The following is an 18,035-nucleotide window of genomic DNA, read 5'->3' as shown; positions in this document are numbered from 1 at the left end:
GATAGCAATGCACGACGTTTCGTAGGATTTTATGCATCGCGCTCGCTGGTAAGTCAAACATTCTGGCAATTCCTCATGCACTATATACTTGCAAATCACCGTTCGATGAACAGTGGTTTCCTCCCTCTACCACATTACATTTTGAAAGAACCTGTCTTTTCGAATTTTACAATCATTTTCCCCATACCCTTACAAGACACCAGTTCAGTGCCATTTTTCATACTCTGGAGCGTCCTGAAGCTCTTCACGGCTACTGGCTAACAGCCACTGTTCTTCTAAAAGAGCTTTACCAGCAGACATGGAGATAGTCAAGTTGGGATTTTCGGACACAGACTGAGGCGCACTTCCGTTGGTGCGCGTATTCTGATGCTTATAATGCCTTCTATTTGTCAAATGTTCGTTTTTCCTTTTTTATCTTTTTTGTTCCATAATATTTAGCCCTGAGTCAGTACTATGCCGTTCAAACTTGACGTTATTCCGTGCAGTGATTATTTTACTACAGTGTTTTGAAACTGGAACTTTAACTATGAACACCCTGCAGGTCAAAGTAAGCGGTCGAAAAGCCTCAGAAGTCACAACGAGCACAGGGTCAGAAGAGGACAGAAAGATGTGTCCTGCAGAGGGATAAAGGGGACCTGTACAGAGGAATAAAGGGGACCTGTACGTCATGTGAAGCAAGTAACAGGCTAGAATGACTCCTCTCCCTCTTGCCCGGTCTATGGAAGGTTACTAACAACCATTGCAGATTAGAGTTAATGAGAAGATAACATACATTCAGCATCACGTCATGTCAGAGGCAAATGGGAATGAAGGGGAAAGGCTTAACAAAACTACGGAGCACGGCGCTACTCGAGAGAGTCTGAGAGAAATAGTGTATTAGAGAGTAAGAGCTGTGAAAATCTCTAAAAGGAAATAGTACTGACGAGCTCTGTTTGTCGTAGAGGGAGTACAGAACTTGTTAACCCTGATATTGAGTATAGATGGAATGGTACCACCAAATCATCGTCTATGTGTATAGACTTGGTCCATTTTTGCGTAGGAATCCCAACCGAGTAAGAGGAGCACAAGAGAAATCATTTGAGGAAATAAACTAGAAATTATAACGCACTTCTTGCTATCATTTCAAGCTGCCTTCCAGTACTTTTGCAAGAGAGAATAGCTCGCTCAAGGCTCCCTCTGAGATAGGCCAAACAGCTACTTCACTCCTAACGAGTTCAGTCTGCGGCAACACGTTTGGGACGCAACAAACAGATATCTACACAATGGTCAAGCAGTTCCCGTAAATTATGCGCCAGAAGTTTGTGGGTGAGGAGCTGGAGCAGATACGGTCCCAGATGTGTTCCATCGGCTCACATCCGGTGAATTTGGTGGCCAAGATATCATTGTGAGTTCACTATCACACTCCTTAAACCACTGTATCAAGATCCTATCACTGTGAGATGGGTAGTTATCCTACTGAAAGATGCCATCGTAGTTGGGGATACATCAAAATGGGATGGAGATGGTCCACAATAGCGTTCATGCAGTCCTACAGTTGTCGTTGTGCATTCGAATACAACCTCAGGTCACATGAAACATCACGTGAACGTCCCCCTAGCACATTGGCACCGTGTGTGATTCAAACAGCTGCTCACATGGACCTTGGCGTATACAGACACGACCATGGACCTTCTGTAACGCCGAGCTAGGTGGCGCAGTGGTTAGCACACTGGACTCGCATTCGGGAGGACGACGGTTCAATCCCGTCTCCGGCCATCCTGATTTAGGTTTTCCGTGATTTCCCTAAATCGCTTCAGGCAAATGCCGGGATGGTTCCTCTGAAAGGGCACGGCCGATTTCCTTCTCCATCCTTCCCTCACCCGAGCTTGCGCTCCGTCTCTAATGACCCCGTTGTCGACGGGACATTAAACACCAATATCCTCCTCCTCCTTGTGTAACAATAAACGTAATTCATCGGACAAGTCGACACCTTTCCAATGAACGACAGTCCAGTTGCGTTGACTTTGCACCGACTGCATACATAGTTGACGGTGCTTTTGGGTCGAATGGGGAACATGTATGGTTCGTTTGCTGTGAAGTCGCATGTTCAACAATATTAGCTGAACGATGTGCTCCGGAACACTCGTGCGTGCACCACCACTGTACTTTGTTATCAGGTTTGCCACATATCACCGCCTATCCTGTTTTAGTGCAAGAACAGAATAATAGCCGGTAGTCTGCGAGCTGACTCGGTGCGCTATTCGGAGCACTTGTACGCTCTTACAGGTGCACACAGAGAACGCTGGTTGGCGCGCTGGTCACGTTACAGCTTTGGCACTATGATTAGAACGTCGCGCGTGCTCCAACTGCACTGCAGTCTGTCGCATACGACATTAAATAAATTAACCACCAAAAAGTTACTTTTACATTACTCACACCTATATATGTCTGCTTCGTGACGAGCAGCCCATCAATTTGCTCTTGGTCTGAGTCACTGTGACATTTTGCATATAAGTAACACTTTACACGAAATTGTAAAACGTTGCAATGAAAAATATGGGTCGCTAAGAATTAGCATTTGGTGCGTATTACACCATAACTTGCTGTGTATGAACTCAAGCTAACATTTTGAACTTTTCTTTAAGCTCGGGACAAGATAAATATATGCCTCCAGTCTCATGATAACGAATTGTACGTAGCGCGTTCGTTTCTGAAATTTTCATAACTCCCTTATATGTCTTAAACAGGTCGAGCTATTGAATCAAGATCATGGCAAATGACAGCACCCAAAGAGGAGAGTATTTTTCCATACGGTTAACATCTTATCTACTGCGATGTGAGAGCAACTACAAATATTTTCATTGGAATAATGTAATTTTTTACGGTTCGTCAGTAGCTAGTGAAACGAGAATTGTGTGGCTTAGTGACAAGGTAAGTGAAGAAATCACACAATTGTTTTCACACGATGAATGTGATCTTTCAAAAGTATTGACCTGATTTGCCCTCCGTTCCTCGTTTAATGACACACTGTTTCAGGATTCTGTCGCAACTGCAACTGCATTAGCATGTTAGTGACGTGACGTTGGGTAAACCCCGCTTTGTTTTGGCAAAATAGGGCCAATTTTAACACGGCAACAAGAGAAATTTTGGTGTGACTCAGAAGTCGCCAAACTGTGCTATAGGGCTGCCGCGGATGACACCAAAATGGGATTTTCTGTGGTTGTCAGGCCGCGGCGACAGTCAGGTTGTCCATGGCACATTCCGACACGTATTTCGTCTGGAATCTCATTCGAATATAACTGTCTTCAGTGATGGGTCCCACTTGGAACTGAGCCCCGATCACCAGCGAATATGTGTCTGGAGACACCTCAGACAACGATGAGATACCATACGACCCAACACAACGTCGGCACCATTTCATTTTACAGCAGGACACCTCTGGTAGTCATGTGCGGTATTCTTGCAGCAGAGTAGTACGATAATATACGCCCCATTTTGTTGCCCTTCATGGAAAGTAATCGAAGCCTTACATTCCAGCAAAACACACGGTGGAGCTAGGGATTTTGATGATCCAACGCGCCAATTTTTTTTTCATCGCGCCAATTGGACAGAATTTGGAACAATGTCCCTCAGGAGGAAATCCAACAACTCTGTCAATGCCAAGCCGAATAGACGCTTGCATAAGAGCGAGAAGTGGAACAACGCGTTACTGATTTGCTCAAGTTGTGAAACTCTTTCTCTTGACTAAATCATCCAGTTTTTCCGAAATTCTAATCATTTCTTTGTCTGTGCATGTACATCACATCTACTGATTTCCATATCTATACTGAGACGAACACAGATAACGAAGAGAGAGTTCCACTCACAGTGTAAGCTTGCCCATGACTGAATACTAAAGGTAAACATTTTTCGGTCACGTGTTATGGAAAATGCAAGTAAAAAGAATTGTAAATTTGTGGTATGATCTTATGGGACCAAACTGCTCAGGTCATCGGTCCCTAAGCTTACACACTGCTTACTCTAACTTAACCTAAATTGCGGTAAGGACAATACAACGAGGGAGGATTCGAACCTCCGACGGAGGGAGCCGCGCAAACCGTGACAAGGCGCCCAGACCGCGCAGCTACCCCGCGTGGCAAGATGCAAGTCTTGCGAACTTTAACAAGGATTATAATTACAAACTGGCTTTGAAAAACATACAGGAAATGTGTGTAAGTGAATATAAAGATTGAATAGTAGGATCAGGAACATCCACGCTGGGGCTGAATCTGTGTCTGATTACCGATTGGTCGTTACGCAACCAAGATTCGAGAAAAACGACTACTTAAATGCAGCGACTATAATGCGTTGACAGGTTTACTTATGTATATAAAAAAAATTAAACTCTCTTTACTTAATATGACGTGCTCCCACTTTTATTTACTGAACTGTTTACAGTATGGTGATTTTACATCTGGAATTTCGTGAGGAGCCAGCTTTTTTTCTTAATTTATGTCCAGTTTTGAGCTTGATGTCCTGTAACGTATGTTAATGACGTGAACTCAGTCACTTGAAAATAGCATGAAAGGCCGAAACCTGGGTCGTAATAAAAATAAACAACAAGACAGTCGAATGACGTTGTGTTCATCTAAAAATTAAAATGCGTACAGGAGTAGTGGACATTTTGTTACCCATAGCCTCCAGCGCAACGCATCAGTCGTATGTAGATCCTCCGTGTCCCGCGGTCCCTTCCCACCAGTGAACACATGCCTTCGTTTCCGTGTTATTGCTGCATCTCGAGGATACCAAAGAATTACGTTTGCTGACTGGATCACGTTCATGACGTTGGAGTGCAACTCGGTGCGGCCACGAAACACCATGGCAGGTGGACTCCATATTGGGTATTGTCAAATTTCATTGTATTCGTATTATAAGTTGGGTATTACGACTGTACGCCGTTTCAGGGCAAAGATCAGTTGACGTTTTATAACAAACACGTCAGTCATGGTACGATTTGTTACAATTAAATGTCGATTAATGACGTACCAGTGGTAAAATCAATCAGGTCTCGCTAATATGAAAACTAATAGCTGAAATTGCATGATTTCGCTACACAGTAATGAATAGGAGTGTGGAGTTAGTGATTCGATGAAAGTAGGTCCGCATCCTGCTATGTGCAATTTTTTTTTCATCTTCGCGCTTGTTACAGATTCTCTGACATCATTATTAATGTAATAGGAGTAGTCGTATGTTTTGTAATATTCGACGATATTTACATGTAAGAGCACGCTCTTTCGAGAATGAGTTTCTTCGATTTTGCGACTTCATTATGATTAAAATTCGAAAGAAGAAATTGTCATGAGTGAAATGGGCAGAAGTGACATTTTTATTCTGACTTGTGAGAAATGTTTCTGTGTTTTTTCTCGAATAAGTCGCGATTACCGGGGGTGTTTAGGCAAGAGTCTAAGAGGCCATCTTAGATGTTAATAGTGCTCCTTACAGGTCAAGTCACTGCGAGGATCTGTTACAGACTTTCCGCCTTCCTAATGACGTCATCAACGTTAGATGGTCAGCAAGCAGTTCTCTAGTAGCCCCATGATGCAGGTTCGTGCCATTGGATGTTATCGTTACATTCTCTGACCAACCTAACAAACAAACAGGTGTTCCTCGTGCCAAAGAATTCCCTGCTTCAGCAATATCGATCCGAGACGGTATCTATGAGCTTTTTAGCACAAGTTGTCGTTGTGTGTCTATCTATTGAGTGTACGAAAACTTTGAAGACTTGGAAAACTGGGCCCGTGGAACTGTGCTCAGAGGGATCTCAAGCAGCCAAATTGGCTGCAGCTTGCATCGGTTTCTAAAAATCTGTAATCGGCTGGGCCTCATTAACTGATATTGTCATTTGCGTGACTGGCAGTAGTACACCTAAGACTACTGATAGAACGGACGCTGGGGCAGCAATGCTCACTCAGTTTCATTAATAAATTAGGTATATTTTGAATGGTGTCCAGTTACTCATTTATGAAAATCTTATGTTGGGAATGATCATTAATAAACTGTCGGTTGGGTAACGTTATCTCTGATTAGAAGTTGCACCCAACATCCTCAACTACTTGTTGGATACATTCCAACCTCTGTCTTTCCATGCAGCTTTCATCCTCTACAGCTCCCCCAATTATCATGGAACTCATTCACCTATACTGTCATCATGTCCCTTCTTCTTATCAGTGTTTTGCAAATGTTCCCCTCCTCTCCGAGTACGAAAATTATGTCGTTAAGTTTTTAACCGTAAATAGATATCACGGAAGAATTTATATACATAACTTTCCAGTTGCCATGTATCGAACCCTGCAGTGCCTTATCTCTAGTTGACTGGTTACTGCCGGTTATCACCTTGACAAGCCCTATATATCACGAAACTATTACCAGACGATTATAAGTACTGATTTCGTTATTGTTATATCAATGGGGAATATACGTAGGATACACAGGGGCAAAAAAATGGTTCAAATGTCTCTGATCACTATGCGACTTAACGTCTGAGGTCATCAGTCCCCTAGAACTTAGAACTAATTAAACGTAGCTAACCTAAGGACATCACACACATCCATGCCCGAGACAGGATTCGAACCTGCGACCGTAGCGGTCGCTCGGCTCCAGACTGTAGCGCCTAGAATCGCACGGCCACTCCGGCCGGCTACGTAGGGGCAGGAGACAGTACAAACATGCACACAACTAAGCATGATGGAACGTTCTCCTGACCGGTTCATAGCAGAGCTGATGCGGTGGTAGAGTAATTAAAAAAGGAGCAGTGGCATTTACCGCAAGGAACTAGTCTTATACTTGACAGTATACTTCATTTTAGTATATCTTGTCGCTGGTCTGTTCATACGACTGCTAAAATCTTTTCCATGTAGCCCTACAACTTCTGAAAGTCTTTTAGGCTGATAAAAGAACAGCATTACTTAACCGAACGAGGCAGCACATGGAATATTGTAGTGGGTATTCCGGAAGAGAAGGGTTCAGATTTCCGTCCCCACTAATTACATGTAGATTGGGCGTAGCTTCTCCAACATCACTTCAGACGAAAGTGGAGGTCTAGTGTCAAAAGATGCCTGTAAGCCTGAGTCATTTCACTGTCTGTGTCGACCTCGATGTTGACTGGACCTTGACTCAGACGGTCATAATTTGTTTCTGGAGAAGTTAAATGATTAGTCAGTCCTGACAAGGACTGTTGCTGGATCGCTAATGGTTTCAGCGAGGCCGTCTGTCTCCGTGTCTTTCCTCGTAATACCGAGCTGCCTTGCCGCGTGAATACATAACAGAACAATAATGCTGGCGATTTGTTTCGTCAAATTTAGGACGGTCTCTCTTCAACTCGGAGCGGACGGGCTGCACGACGTCGACCGTAAATATCTGAAGACAGCGCAATTAACGCGGCGGAGACGGCGGCGGCAGCGTTGGGGGCGGCGCGGGGGCGGCGCCGGGGGCGGAGTGGGCGAGGGCAGCCCTAAGGAACGGCCGCTATCTCCGGAAATGTTATATATTCCGACAAATCTTATAAGGGCCTTAAATTACTCGCAGGCCGTTAATTTAACGGAGAATTTGCATGCACGGCATGGGAATAAACATTGAGAAGGCGTGAGGCGGCTCTAGAGGCCGCGCCGCGGGCGCCGGCGCCGGCCTCGGCGAAATTCGGTTTTTCTTCCCGAGTCGCCGGCCGGCAGGCGCCCGCGGCGCGGTGTGCCCTTTAAATCTTCGTTCAGCGCGCCGTCCGCTTTTAACATTCTTCCATTGCTAGACGCGCGCGCGTCGCCATTAATCAAGTTAGCAGTCCCTCTCCTCTCCCCGGACCGCCGCCCTTGTTAAAATTCCCACCACCGCGCGGCAACCCTTTCCGCGGCGCGCCCCTTTACGGCCCATATTACCTCTGTTTTCAATAAGGGCTTCTATTATTTTTACGCCCGGTGCAGTTAACCCGAGCCATTAGTGAAAGCGGGTCTTCCGTTTGTTTGAAGGAAATCTTGCTTAAACATATTCTCCTCTTACACCCGCCGAGGCTTGCCTTTCCGGCTTGTGATGTTTCAAGTTATTTGCCTCTTTTTTTTTTCGCCCCTCCCCTTTCGCCGCACGGACGGCTCACCCGACCCGGATCCGCGGTGGAGTAGCTCCAGTATTCTTTCACCCTGCCTCCCACTCTGGCTTTTGCTGGTACACTCTTCCCCTGTCCTCCTCCTGTCTGCCCCAAAGTCATTTCAAACTCTCTCTCTCTCTTTCCGAAAAAGACCTTGTATAACCCTCTCCGTCACTCCCCCCTGCCATCTCTCTCGCTCACTCTCTTGCCCCTACTGCTCTTCCTACACTTTTGCTTTCTCTCCAGTTACTCGTAAATAACGAGCGGTGGGAATTCTCTCGCGTTATATAGACTGCAGCTCCAAGAAAAGCACAAGAATGTGGCTCCAAATGTTTTTCCAACTCTTTAAAAAAGAATGGAGGGAGCCGAGCGAAGGAGTGGGAACAAAAAGGCGGCGGTCGCCTCGCCTCGCCACGCAGCCACGCAGCCACGCCACGCAGAGACTTCGGCCGCGCCGCGCCGCGCCGTGCCGCCATTGTCTTTATTTTCTGTTTCTATTTTTACGGCCGCCCGCGCCTCGGGCGACACTCGGTCCGAGTCCGACGCTGAGTGAGCGCGCGCGAGCCGCCGCGGCGCCGACGCCACAGCCGTAGCCGCCCCACACCTGGTGCCGGCTGGAGTGGACGAGCGGTTCTAGGCGCTTCAGTCTGGAACCGGGCGACCGCTACGGTCGCAGGATCGAATCCTGCGGCGGGCACGGAAGTGTGTGATGTCCTTACGTTAGTTAGGTTTATGTAGTTCTATGTTCTAGGGAGACTGATGACCTCAGGTGTTAAGTCCCATCGTGCTCAGAGCCATTTGAACTACTTTTGAACCCACACCTGGCGGCCGCTGGCGCACAATATGAGAGCTGTGGACGCTCCGGCCTTGCTCGCTTCTCCCGCAGTGGGAGCCGTGTCGAGCTCTTCTTCTGCCTCAAAATTCCCACATTAGAGCAGAATCATGAAATCTTTCTACACTATGTAATCAAAAGTATCCGAACACCTGGCTCAAAATGACTTACAGGTTCGTGACGCCCTACATCGGTAATGCTGGAATTGAGTACGGTGTTGGCCCACCCTTAGACTTGATGACAGCTTCCACTCTCGCAGGCATTCATTCAGTCAGGTGCTGAAGTTTTCTTGGGAAATGGCCGCCCATTTCTTCACGGAGTGCTGCACTGAGGAGACACATCGACGTTGGTCGGTGAGGCCTGGTACGAATTCGGCGTTCCAAAACATGCCAAGGTGTTCTATAGGATTCAGGTCAGGACTCTGAGCACGTCAGTCCATTACAGGAATGTTACTGTCGTGTTACCTCCCCGCCACAAGCCGTACATTATGAACAGGTTCAAATGGTTCAAATGGCTCGGAGCAATATGGCACTTAACTGCTAAGGTCGTCAATTCCCTTAGAACTTAGAACGACTTAAACCTAACTAACTTAAGGGCATTGCCGGCCGGTGTGGCCGCTACGGTCGCACGTTCGAATCCTGCCTCGGACATCGATGTGTGTGATGTCCTTAGGTTAGTTAGGTTTAAGTACTAAGTTCTAGGGGACTGATGACCTCAGATGTTAAGTCCCATAGCGCTCAGAGCCATTTGAACCATTTTGAACCTAAAGACATCACAAACATCCATGCCCGAGGCAGGATCCGAACCTGCGACCATATCGGTCGCGCGGTTCCAGACTGTAGCGCCTAGAACCACTCGGCCACACAGCTTGCCTATGAACAGGTACTCGATCGTGTTGAAAGATGCAATCGCCATCCCCGAATTGCTCTTCAATAGGGGGAGAGCAAGAAGGTGCTTAAAACGTCAATGTAGGCCTGTGCTACGATAGCGCCACGCAAAACGACAAGGGGTGCAAGCCCCCTCCATGAAAAACACGTCCACATCATAACACCACCACTTCCGAATTTTACTGTTGGCACTATACACGCTGGAAGACGACGTTCACCGGGCATTCGCCATACCCATACCCTGCCATCGGATCGCCACATTGTGTACCGTGATTCGCGACTCCACACAACGTTTTTCCACTGTTCAGTCGTCCAATGTTTACTCTCCTTACACCAAGAGAGACGTCGTTTGGCATTTACCGGCGTGATGTGTGGCTTATGAGCAGCCGCTCGACCGTGAAATCCAAGTTTTCTCACCTCTCACCTGTCATAGTACTTGTAGTGGATCCTTATGCAGTTTCGAATTCCTGTGTGATGGTCTGGAGAGATGTTTGCCTATTACACCGCTCACTTGACGAAAGGTCTGTTCCTAAAGAATGGAAAGTAGTACAGGTTACACCAATATTCAAGAAATGAAATAGGAGTCCTTCAGAATTTCGCTATTCGTCTGCGCCACATCATTGTTAATGATGGCAGGCACATCGAACATGTCATAACTAAATCCGACTTCCTGAAGTGGCGTTTACGTGTTGAATAAGAGTGCGCACGCCTTAGTTTGTAACTAATTTACATTTTTCTTTTCGTGTAGTTCAATAATTGTCACCCAGTAAGTGCATGGAAGAGAGTTCCTCCACCCACTTTCACAATAATTCTCTATTATTTCAATCTCGAACAGTGCGTAGAAAAAAACATCTATGCCCTTCCGTACGAGGTCTGATAATCGTTTCTCCCCATGCAGGGCGGTACCAAAAAAGTGTTATCGCATTCGGAGGAGAATGGTTCAAATGGCTCTGGGCACTATGGGACTTAACATCTGAGGTCGTCAGTGCCCTAGAACTTAGAACTTCTTAAATCTAACTAACGTAAGAACATCACACACGTCCCTGCCGAGGCAGGATTCGAACCTGCGACCGTAGACTGAATCGTCTAGAACGGCTCGGCCACAACGGTTGCCTCGGAGGAGAATTGCAGTGATTAAAATTTCATGAGAAAATTCCTCTGCTACGAAAATCGCCTTTGTTTTAATGATGTTCAACGCAAAACCTGTATCATGTCTTTCACACTCTCTCTCCTATTTCGCGATAATACAAAACATGCTGCTCATCCTAGTGAGGATGCCAGACCGCACAGCAGTATTCCAAAAGTGGACGGACAAGCGTAATCTAGGCAATGTCTTTAGTAGATCCGTTACATTATCTAAGTGTTCTGCCAATAAAACGCATTCTCCACAATATTTTCTGTGTGTTCTTTCCCATATAAGCTGTTCGTAATTGTATTTCCTAGGTATTTAGTAAAATTTACGGCCTTTAGATTTGACTGACTTTTCGAGTAACCGAAGTTTAACGGATTCCTCTTAGCACTCATGAAGATTGTTGTGGTTGTCAGGAGAGCCAACACCGTGTTACTAGAGGAGACCGAAAGGCACGCGTTTTAGCTCACGCAGGCTGGCGTGAGGTCTGGAACAGGACAAGGAAATTAGAATTTAGAAACAACGGACGTGGAATACTTAATTTTAATCCATTAATGATGAACGTCGATTTTGACGGTACAATATTCACAATATCAATAGTAACTTATAATGGCGCCTTGCTAGGTCGTAGCAAATAACGTAGCTGAATGCTATGCTAACTATCGTCTCGGCAAATGAGAGCGTATTTATTCAGTGAACCATCGCTAGCAAAGTCGGCTGTACAACTGAGGCGAGTGCTAGGAAGTCTCTCTAGACCTGCCGTGTGGCGGCGCTCGGTCTGCAATCACTGACAGTGGCGACACGCGGGTCCGACGTATACTACCGGACCGCGGCCGATTTAAAGGCTACCACCTAGCAAGTGTGGTGTCCGGCGGTGACACCACAAAGATGACTTCGCACGTTTTATTATTTAGGATGAATTGCAAATTTTCGCACCATACAGATATACTTCCTAAATCATTTGCAATTTATTTTGATCTCCTGATGTCTTTACTAGACGATAAACAAGAGCATCATCTGACAACAACCTGAGACGGTTGGTCAGATTGTCTCCTAAATCGTTTATAAAGATAAGTAACAGTAAATGGGCCTATGACGCTACCTTGGGGAACGACAGAAACCTGTTTTTCTCGATAACTTTCTGTCAGTTACTACGAACCGTGACCACTCTGATATGAAATCACGAATACAGTCACGTAACTGAGACGGTATTCCATAAGCACGCAATTTCACTACAAGCCGCTTGTGTGGCATATTTTCAAAAGCCTTCTGGAAATTCAGAAATAGCACTCAACACTTCGTGTAAGTAAAGGGTTATTTGTGTTTCACAAAAACGATGTTTTCTAAATCCGTGTTTACTGTGTGTCAATTGGCCGTTTTATTCGAGGTAAATCATATTGTTCGAACACAATATGTGTTCCAAAATCCTACTGAGTTTCGATGTTAATGGTATGGGCCTGTAATTTAGTGAATCACTCCTACTACCTTTTTCAAATATCGGTGTGGCCTATGAATCTTCGCAGTCGTTGGGTACGGATCTTTCATCGAGCGAGTGGTTGTCTATGATTGTTAAGTATAGAACTATTGCACCAGCATAGCCTGAAACGAGTCTGATTGGTATACAGTCTGGACCGGGAGACTTGCTTTTATTAAGTGATTTAAGTTGCTTCACTACTCCGAGGGAATCTAGTTCTAAGTTTCTCATGTTGGCAGCTGATCTTAATTCGGATTCTGGAATATTTACTTCGCCTTCTTTGGTGCAGGAATTTCGGAAGGCTGTGATCAGTTTCTCGGTTTGTTAGGACTGTCGGCAATAGCATTTGAATTGCTATCGCACAGATAAGGCTTTGATTGTGTCTTACCGCTCGCATGCTTTACATACGACCAGCATCTCTTTGGATTTCCAGCAAGGTTTAGAGACAAAGTTTCGTTACGGAAACTATTATATTCATATCCCTTTGAAGTCCGCGCTAAATTTCGAGCTTCTGTAAAAGATCACCAATCTCGGAAATTTTACTTTCGATTAAATTTAGCATGCTTTTTTAGTTGTTTCTGCATCAGTGTTCCGACTCGTTTTGTGTACCAATGAGAATTAGTTCCGCCGTTGTTAATTTATTTGGTATAAATCTCTTAAATTCTGTCGAACATACTAAAAGAGTATCGATTTTCTTAATATGAAACTCACCTTAAACTTTCACGAGCTCCACTGAGTGTAACTCTCTCTATCCACTAGTCCATTAGTCCTTTAAACTGCGGCTCACGGGGCGCAAGCAGCCCGAATCCTCGTAGTATTCGTGTGATCCGCTGTTCATATTATGCATCTAGCAAGTAACAGCCGAATCCGAAAACGTCAGCTATGAGGTTCTTAACACTGCAGTTTTTCTGCTCAGCAACAAAAATACTTAGCAAGACATAACACACGTATTAAAAAAGGCGCTTAATTTTAGTTGACTTGGGTCAGTTCTGTAGCGATCTAAGTAATCTGGACACTTACCACAGGGACGAAGGTTCAAGTAGCTGTGACACTGCAGTAGTGGAGGAAGTGAGAGGGAGGACGTTTTATTCGTCTTCCAGTACTGACAACTCACGGGTATGCGCGACTCGAACTGATCAGCTCCTCAGGTACAAATTTTCACACGGAAGTTACAGGGATTCGTAATATGCATCGTAAAGATGGTCATCTTCAATCGTGGTATATGTTTATAGCAAGAAATATGAAATTAAATTACCGCTGTTGTAATAAACACAATCAGTAGGAGAAAATTTGACATTCAAAATATTTAATGAAGATGTATAGTCATAGCTAACACTTGGTTCAAGAATCATAAAAGAAGGCTGTATACATGAAAGAAGCCTGGATATACTGACAGGTTTCAGATAAATTATATAATGGTAAGACTGAGATTTAGGAACCAGGTTTTAAATTGTAAGACATTTTCAGGGGCAGATGTAGACTCTGACCACAATCTATTGGTTATGACCTGTAGATTAAAACTGAAGAAACTGCAAAAATGTGGGAATTTCAGGAGGTGGGACCTGGATAAACTAACAGAACCAGAGGTTGTACAGAGTTTCAGGGAGAGCATAAGTGAGCAATTGACAAGAATGGGGGAGACAAATACAGTAGAAGAAGAATGGGTAGCTTTTAGGGATAAAGTAAGGATGGCAGCAGAGGATCAAGTAGGTAAACAGACGAGGGCTAGTAGAAATCCTTGGGTAACAGAAGAAATATTGAATTTAATTGGTGAAAGGAGAAAATATAAAAATGCAGTAAATGAAGCAGGCAAAAAGGAATACAAACGTCTCAAAAATGAGATCGACAGGAAGTGCAAAATGGCAAAGCAGGGATGGCTAGCGGACAAATGTAAGGATGTAGAGGCTTATCTCACTAGGGGTAAGATAGATACTGCCTACAAGAAAAACCTTTGGAGAAAAGAGAACCACTTGTATGAACATCAAGAGCTCAGATGGAAACCCAGTTCTAAGCAAAGAAGGCAAAGCAAAAGGTGGAAGGAGTATATAGAGGGTCTATACAAGGTCGATGTACTTGAGGACAATATTATGGCAATGGAAGAGGATGTAGATGAAGATGAAATGGGAGATGCGATACTGCGTGAAGAGTTTGACAGAGCACTGAAAGACCTGAGTTGAAACAAGGCCCCCGGAGTAGACAATATTCCATTGGAACTACTGACGGCCTTGGGAGAGCCAGTCCTGACAAAACTCTACCATCTGGTGAGCAAGATGTATGAGACAGGCGAAATACCCTCAGACTTCAAGAAGAACAAAATAATTCCAATCCCAAAGAAAGCAGGTGTTGACAGATGTGAAAATTACCGAACTATCAGTTTAATAAGTCACAGCTGCAAAATACTAACGCGAATTCTTTACAGACGAATGGAAAAACTAGTAGAATCCGACCTCGGGGAAGATCAGTTTGGATTCCGTAGAAATGTTGGAACACGAGAGGCAATACTGACCCTACGGCTTATCTTAGAAGCTAGATTAAGGAAGGGCAAACCTACGTTTCTAGCATTTGTAGACTTAGAGAAAGCTTTTGACAATGTTGACTGGAATACTCCCTTTCAAATTCTGAAGGTGGCAGGGGTAAAATACAGGGAGCGAAAGGCTATTTACAATTTGTACAGAAACCAGATGGCAGTTATAAGAGTCGAGGGACATGAAAGGGAGGCAGTGGTTGGGAAGGGAGTGAGACAGGGTTGTAGTCTCTCCCCGATGTTATTCATTCTGTATATTGAGCAAGCAGAGAAGGAGACAAAAGAAAAATTCGGAGTAGCTATTAAAATCCATGGAGAAGAAATAAAAACCTTGAGGTTCACCGATGACATCGTAATTCTTTCAGAGACAGCAAAGGACTTGGAAGAGCAGTTGAACGGAATGGATAGTGTCTTGAAAGGAGGATATAAGATGAACATCGACAAAAGCAAAACGAGGATAATGGAATGTAGTCGAATTAAGAATGGTGATGCTGAGAGAATTAGTTTAGGAAATGAGACACTTGAAGTAGTAAAGGAGTTTTGCTATTTGGGGAGCAATATAACTGATGATGGTCGAAGTAGAGAGGATATAAAATGTAGACTGGCAATGGCAATGAAAGCGTTTCTGAAGAAGAGAAATTTGTTAACATCGAGTATAGATTTAACTGTCAGGAAGTCATTTCTGAAAGTATTTGTATGGAGTGTAGCCATGTATGGAAGTGAATCATGGACGATAACTAGTTTGGACAAGAAGAGAATAGAAGCTTTCGAAATGTGGTGCTACAGAAGAATGCTGAAGATTAGATGGGTAGATCACATAACTAATGAGGAAGTATTGAATCGGATTAGGGTGAAGAGAAGTTTGTGGCACAACTTGACCAGAAGAAGGGATCGGTTGGTAGGACATGTTCTGAGGCATCAAGGGATCGCCAATTTAGTATTGGAGGGTAGCGTGGAGGGTAAAAATCGTAAAAGGAGACCAAGAGATGACTACACTATGCAGATTCAGAAGGATGTAGGTGGGAGATGAAGAAGCATGCACAGGATAGAGTAGCATGGAGAGCTGCATCAAACCAGTCTCAGGACTGAAGACCACAACAACAACAACAGTCATGTCTGATATTTCATTCAAATGTAAGTACGGCTGACTATTATTAATAAATTAATCATCCGCTGACATAGGTAACACAACATCACTTTGTCAGCCAGTGTCACAACTCGAGCATCGCTAAGGGTGACAACAATCTTAAGCAGCGAACAGTCGACACGAATTGTTTCGAGTGTTGCCGGCATTTAACCATCAACTCTAAAAAGACCAGCAACCAACTTATGGTGTCATTACCATAGCTACTGTATTGGGGGCTCATAACATACAAATTAATAATGAGATCTGTGCATACGCGGCCCGAAGTTCCCACCTGCAGTGTCAGTACTGGCTCTTGAGCAGAAAAGTTTGACGACCACTGAACCAGTCCATCACTGTAACTCGCTCAGACTCATTTACTCCTAGTAGCCCTTTTTCACTCACTAATTCAGTCCAATTCCTTGTCATTATGTCCTTGCGTGTCCCTAACTGTCACTATCTCCTGTCTCACAGAACAGTCTTCTTCGTTCTGTCCTACTACTATTGTCTCCACTCATTCTCTTTATTCTTGCCTCCCCTGTCCCTTGCCATTGTCTCCTTCACTCTTTTCTGTTCTGTCAGTGTCAACTATGTTCCCCTGTCACTGTGTTCCTCTCTTTCTCTCACACTGCAATTGTCTCCTTCGCTCTTTCTATAACACAACCACTGTCTACTACCTTCCACTATTTAATACATTTTCGTCTCTTTGCCACTGCCACTGTCTTATTCTCGACAAGCGTAATAAAGCGCGACTATCCTCACACGCCAATAATTTTCGGAAGAATTTAATGGTGCTGCGGAAAGTAGAGTGAGGTAGCTGACATCTCACTTTTCAGTTAGATTCTCATAAATAAACAGGAACATAATCGCATTTTACTGCTGATTGCCTTATTTTCCCTTCCCCATCATGGCATGTAACTTACAGGCAAAGAAATGAACTGGTCAGTAAAATTTAGTTAGTTTACTTATGCGAATCTGAAATGACGCAAAACTAATTTTATGCCTCAATCCGGATTTTACGTGCTAAAAAATTCTGCATGTGCTTCAGTACTACAACATGGGGTTCCCTGACGACACTTTACAGCATATTTCTCCGAGGTACGTCACTTTATAAACTTCGCCTCACATCGAATTAAGGCGCGTCTTTTACGTGTACAAGTATGGTAACCTCTGTATCTCGGAAACAGATGAGGATATGAAGAAGTTTTTCAGTCTTGGGATTTTAGCAATATAGAAGGTCTACCACAATTAATGGCGTAAACGCATACTGTTGAAAGTACACGATAGTAGAAGCAAAACAGCCTCAATAAACATAGGAGCGAAAATGCAAACCTTAAGAGCAATGAGCAATTTTTCATCTTCGATACTGTGAAACAAATCTCTTCTACTGCAAGTTTTTTTGCTTTCCATATTTTGGGAACTGGTTGTATGGACCAAAACAAGAAAAATAGTCCAGTAAACGTGTGCTCTAAAATGCATTCCTTAAGAGCAATGAGCACTTGTTCATCTTTACTACTTTGAAACACAACTCTTCTAATGATCAAGTGCTGGTACCATTAAGGTATGCGTTTTACAGCATATGTTTGCTGGCCTTTTTTTCTCATTTTTGTCCATACTACCAGTTCCCAAAATATGGTCAGCAAAGAACTTGCAGTAGAAGAGATTTGTTTCACAGTATCGAAGATGAAAAATTGCTTGTAGCTCTTAAGGTAGGCACTTTCGACCTTATGTTTACTGAGACATTTTTTCTTCTAATATCGTGTACTTGCAACTTTATGATACACCCTGTATAGTAAATATTTCAGCCATCTTGGAATCCGCGGCTCGGTTTTCGCCCGCACAAAACCATAGCAAAAATAACCCTTTTGTGGGGTTTTCCGAGGAGCTGCCCATGAACTAATCGAGCCTCCATAAGTCCCATCTAGCCTATCGCAGACCACATCAGATGCAAAAAGAACCAACCCATCTTCTTTA

General features: G+C 44.1%; 1 non-coding gene across 1 annotated transcript; it reads left to right on the top strand.

Annotated features, from left to right (window-relative positions):
- The first annotated feature begins 1,682 nt into the window (after positions 1 to 1,682).
- Trnaa-cgc (transfer RNA alanine (anticodon CGC)) lies at positions 1,683 to 1,755 on the top strand. Its single transcript has one exon. It is a non-coding gene; the product is annotated as a tRNA-Ala (tRNA).
- The last annotated feature ends 16,280 nt before the right edge of the window (positions 1,756 to 18,035 follow it).

Source organism: Schistocerca gregaria, chromosome 5 (genome assembly GCF_023897955.1).
Source record: "Schistocerca gregaria isolate iqSchGreg1 chromosome 5, iqSchGreg1.2, whole genome shotgun sequence".
Classification (NCBI taxonomy): domain Eukaryota; kingdom Metazoa; phylum Arthropoda; class Insecta; order Orthoptera; family Acrididae; genus Schistocerca; species Schistocerca gregaria.
The sequence above is the reverse complement of the archived record's forward strand: the minus strand, read 5'-3'. Positions and strand labels throughout refer to the sequence as shown.